This window comes from Aphelocoma coerulescens, chromosome 4 (assembly GCF_041296385.1).
Source record: "Aphelocoma coerulescens isolate FSJ_1873_10779 chromosome 4, UR_Acoe_1.0, whole genome shotgun sequence".
In the NCBI taxonomy this organism is placed as follows: Eukaryota; Metazoa; Chordata; class Aves; order Passeriformes; family Corvidae; genus Aphelocoma; species Aphelocoma coerulescens.
Genome location: NC_091017.1, coordinates 25,823,400 through 25,828,713, shown reverse-complemented (window position 1 = coordinate 25,828,713; position 5,314 = coordinate 25,823,400). Strand labels below are relative to the sequence as shown.

The following is a 5,314-nucleotide window of genomic DNA, read 5'->3' as shown; positions in this document are numbered from 1 at the left end:
AAGAAACCTGTGATTCCCTTTTCTCTACCTGAAATGTGACATGATCAGAACTTCTGAAGCTCTATCTTAGCAACACTTCAAAATTACTTTAAAATATTTTTTTCCAAAATTGAACCCTTGGGAAGTGAACACAATTCCAGCACATTATTGTTGAACAGTTTTTAGCAGATACCAAGTCTTGTACTCATCTCCAAAAAGCTGGACTAAATTAAAGAGCCTTTTTTGCTGTGAAGAAAAGCTGTTGGAAAACTATTGATAAGTCTTTTCCATTCTCTTCAGGAGTGCAACTATTTAATTTGGCTGCTAATCATTTAAATGCCTAATCAGTGAATTTTTCTATAATCCTAACTTGTATTACAATTTGCAACCCCAGGCCCTTGATCATTTGTAGCTTTTTAACACATATTCACTTCTCCTGGAATGTAATACATCACTTCCTTGCCTCTCATGTGTGCATGAGGAATTAAATTGTCTCCTGCAGGTGAGCAGGGAGGCAGAAGGCAGTTTCCTGGAGGCATTTGGGTTTTCCCACCCTCATGCCTATCTCCATGTGGCTCTGGACAGTCTGTGAATGCCACTCCCTGTTCATCTCCATGTACAAATCTCTGACACAAAGTAATTCCACTGCCATTCCTGAGTCATGCCCTTGGAAACGGGACATCTGTAAACACGTCCTCATCTGGATTCTTATTTGCCTGCCTGTAACTGCTGGTAGTGCCTCTGCTTCTCCAGGGAAGGAGGATTGAGAACTGTGTGAAGTTCTTAAATATTCATCCTTCTGCTTTGGAGGAACTGAGCTGATGTCAGTGTTACTGGCAAAAATTAATTTTATAGTTCTATCTTCTTATTTTTATAGTTCAATGTTCTAATCATAGCTATAAATTAATTAAAGTCTTATTCCTCTTCAACCTTGGAAAATACATTGTGGTAGTAACCCACCATTTTTGAGCAAATCACAGGGGAGATAATCGATAAACTAGGAAGAGTACTAAAAATCTATCGTGTGAACAATTTTTGGCATTAAGTAAATCTGACAAGGAGACTGGCTGGTTTGTACAGTGGTCAGTGATGTGTTCCTGCTAGACTCATTGGTCCTTTTGTCTTTCCATGTTTATCTGATGCAAATATATTTTCTGTTTCTTAGGAGAGCACTCATCTCATGGGAAGAATAAAACTCGGCAACTCTTCACATCTCAGCAATAAATATGTAAGTTCATAGCCTTTGTTTTCCATCCCATAACATTAGTGATTGTCAGTCCCTTTAATACTTTTTAGTCTCAGTATTGTGCCACATAACTAAAAAAAAGGGTTAAAAATGCAAACCAAAAAGAGCAATGACTTAAGTTGGCAGCAGCCTCAAGGAAAAATGTCTTAAAGAAAGCTCAGCTTGAGCACACCATCGTGACCAGATTCACAGGCAAACTGAAGAAGCTTCCAGCTCCAGAGACAGACCTATATAGGCAAGAGCATGTGACTTTAACTGTTCAGCATTTCCTGGATGTAAATCCCTGAGTGAATTTTCTTTCTGTTTGTGTGAGAAAGAATAGATTTTTAAAGGCAGATACCTATTAAAAAAAAATATTTGGTACCCAGAAATTTTTTGCTCCTTTTTTTTTCCATGAAAAATCTGAATCTTTTTCACTTCATGAAAAAAGCCAGCACTTTGATTGAGGTAGTTTATTACCTCTTGAAATCCTTGGTGGTTAACATACACAGCAAGTGCTGGATGCTATTTTTATGTGTGAGAGGGCAGAGACCATCAGAGCACCTCTGAAACCCAGGTTTTGATGTGGGCACTGCATTGTCCTTCATGTATGAAGCTTTCTCAGGCACCACAATATCCACTTCCCATGGAGCTGCTTCTCTCGCTTGTGGAGAGCTGTGGTCCTTTGCTGAGGGAGAAGGAAGCAGCTGTGGGAAGGGTCCTATGTGACCAGGGTAGAGCAGGAGGTAGGGGAGAAGGATGCTCTGAGGAGCTGGGTGTCCCAGCATGTGTGGGATGGACCCAACAGAGGCTCTGGCAAAGCCCAGCCTCCCACCAGCACTGTAGGATGAAGCCCCTCTAGAATGGGTCCCATCACCCTCCACTGAGAAATACCTGGCTGACCAGAGATGTGAGGAACATCTTTGATGGTTTTGACCTATTCTCATTTCCTCTAGCATGCAGAGACCGAGCTTTCCTGATGCCAATAAAAAGGACAAAATTACCTCCTTTGTTCCTTGAATTAGAGCAGCAGAACGCAGTTTTGCCTACATTATTGAAAACCCAGAGGTGGTTCAGTATGTGTGGATGCAAGACAATGGCCTGGACAATGAATTTAATCCTTATTGTCTAACCCATATTGGATTTATTCTGTGTCTTCCATTTTAGCTTGCTCTTATGTTCCTGAACAACCTTACCTGGAATAATAATCCTGAGATACTCTTGTCATTTCAGATGTGAAGCAGCCTGTTTTATCACGATATCCAGGAACATCCCACCAAAGTTGCATTTCAATGGGAAATGTGGAGCAGCTGAAGCTTTTTACCATCAGGGCACTTGTGTTAATGACCAGGTTTTGACTTCTAAATCTCAAGCATCTCCTTTCCCTTCTGGAAAGACATGTAATTTTTTGATGGCTTAATTACTGGTATATCATATATATTTATTATTTTCACATATAGTAAAAGCAGGGAAACAGGTTGAAGAGAATGTAAAAAGAAGAAGGGTGAAGATAATGTAAAAATTAGGTGATGTTTGCATAGTAGCTACTAAAAATGTTTTCTGCACACAGAGGAAGGAATATGTCAGTATACTTTGTTGAACTTATGGTAGCTAGGGATCTTTTAATTGTATGTAGCAGAATACAAACAGGGCCTGACCCTTGAAACAGGACTGGGCAAACAGCCACTATGAAAATTAATTCAGTGTTTTCCATGAGACTCCTCACTGTAGCACATGCTTTGCTTGTCACAAATGTTTACAGGGTGGGATGCCCGGCTGAGATGCTGAAGTGTGTGCTTGTTTTCTGTGAAGGGAGGAATATACCTTGCACTGAGGCTCTTTTAAATTCTGTAAATTACTGCATATAATCCTTGTAATGTAGCAGGCAATAGTTGGTTTTCACCTGTTCCTTGGCTAATTGCATTATGTGTGCTACAAATATGACTCCCATATAGCCTGGGGCACACAGTGGGAATCAGCAAGGGAAGCAATTTCACAGATGAACCTTCGTCCCTGTGTTCTGAGTAATGCATTGGATTCCTGTGGGTTATTGAATAACTCTGGAAGTTTAGAGAGTGTTTCAAGTGCTAGTTACAGTAGCTCTTAATTTGTACAGAGCTGGCAGTTCCAAAATATCAAGTAGTGCTTCTATCTGCATGTACCCTACCTTTCTAGAACTATAAATGTTTGAAAGTTGTATTACTGTGAGCATCTGCTCAGTCTCAATCCACTGACTGGTAGCATTCCAAGAATTACTTTTTTTTAAATTGAACATTGAAAGAAGACAACTGTTGGTCTAAGTGTAGGACCACGATCCAGGATGATCATCTAAGTTTTGTTACCTATTGATGCAACACTTTTGAGGAACTTCTCTCTCCAATTTCCTTCTCTGAAATATTAAAACTTGCCCAGCATTATGGTAAGAGACTGAGCAGATTTATTAGTTCATGTCTATAGACAAATCTGAAAAGTGTTTTTTTCCCTGTGCTTGGCCATTGCTCTTACTTCCACTTTGTTGGATCTGACAATCTTCTGTCTTAGTGGCACCATGGAAGACTTTTGATGAAGCTTGATCAAAGATGGGGAACAAACAAGTGTCCATGCTTCAGCTGAACTTACGTGGTTCATTCAGGTATTCCTGGATCACTTGTGTTCTTCAGGAGCAGAGGAGTCTTGGATGCCTACTTTGGAAAGGTCAGGCCATCTGAAATATGCTAGTTGGCATCTACAACTATTCTGGTTCCTGATTGATGAAGTTTCCTTCAAAAAAAAAGCAGTCACTGTGGATTTTCATGTTGATTAAAAACCCAAGATATTTTGTGGTATGTTGTACAGTGAAAGGACAGTAGAAAAAAGCAGAGAAAGATTGTGAAATACCTGTTTGTGTTTTTGTGCAAAATACTTTCAGAAAATACCATGTTGCGTCAAGAAAAAAAAAATGTACTGCCTATTAAAATGTATTATCTTTATTAAGTAGCTATCCTTTTCTGTTTGCAGAAATGTAATCCGTTACCCGTGTCTAGCACAACTATTGTCCATTACTCCACATTCCTGTATCACAGAATGAGCTGGACCCTTTCTGACAAGCCTGGAGAGCAGGCATTAGATATTCTGGGCATGGTGGTGGCAGGAGCGCCATGAAACCTTGCAGAAGGCATGCTGGAGGTGGCAAGTGGAAACTCCTCCTCATTACAATCAGTGATGGGGAGAGAGCAGGCCTCTGCAAATCCTGATGCTGGAAAAGTGAAAACCACCAAAACAGGGAAGGTGTTTGGGCCCTTCATGATAAGGGGCACGGCAGACAACCAACTCATCAGAAGGCTGGGAAACATCTCTCAAAGGGACTGACTTGTGCTGAGTGTGTATCAAGTAAAAGAGGTGAGTTTAGTGGAGAGCGGAAATAAGAGCCTGAGATCCTCTTAACCCCTGAAATTACAAAACTTGTAGTAAAGGGAGACATATGAACTTCCATGCTTGTTAAAAATCACAAGGGAATTAATGTTGGTATGAAGGAGAGAAGACAGATTTGCTTGAAGGATATCTGTAAAGCACAGAAAGGATTTGAAAGAATATTTGGGGCACTTCTGCAGGGCTGGAGGTGCTGGAATTGGCTTTAATGGGAAGTGATGAACTGTCTGCAGAGAGAGCTCAGTATTTAAAGAAGTTACATGCAATGGATCAGGTAGATGAAAAAGAAATGAAAAATCAATTCAGGTTGTCTGGCTCAACAGCTCCACTGTAATACATGTCTAAAAGAGCCACTACAGTTTTTCTAGCCACTAGTATGGCAAAAAAAGCCCCCAAAAGTTAAAGTTGGTCCTCCACTGTGAGTTTCGTCTGTATGAGAATACCAGGAAAATGGATCTATATTTGTAAAAGTCTTTTCACTAAAGTTTGGTTAAATCCTCTGTGGACAGTCCTATTTAAATTTTGTGTTCTTCAGCTTCTGTGTCCTAATTTGCTAAAGCAGTAAATGACATCCACTTCACTGTGGAATGAACATGCCCACAGAAATGATATTGAACTGGATCTGCTTACAAATTAGTTCAGCTCGTGAGTTACTTGTTGAACAAGTTTGTAGGTCGAGTATATAATTCTGATCTACATGTT

At 40.1% G+C, this 5,314-nt stretch overlaps 1 long non-coding RNA gene across 1 annotated transcript; it reads left to right on the top strand.

Annotated features, from left to right (window-relative positions):
- Window positions 1-332: 332 nt before the first annotated feature.
- LOC138109552 (uncharacterized) lies at window positions 333-4,177 on the top strand. The gene is made up of 2 exons (XR_011150562.1): window positions 333-1,207; window positions 2,438-4,177. It is a non-coding gene; the product is annotated as an uncharacterized lncRNA (long non-coding RNA).
- Window positions 4,178-5,314: the final 1,137 nt, after the last annotated feature.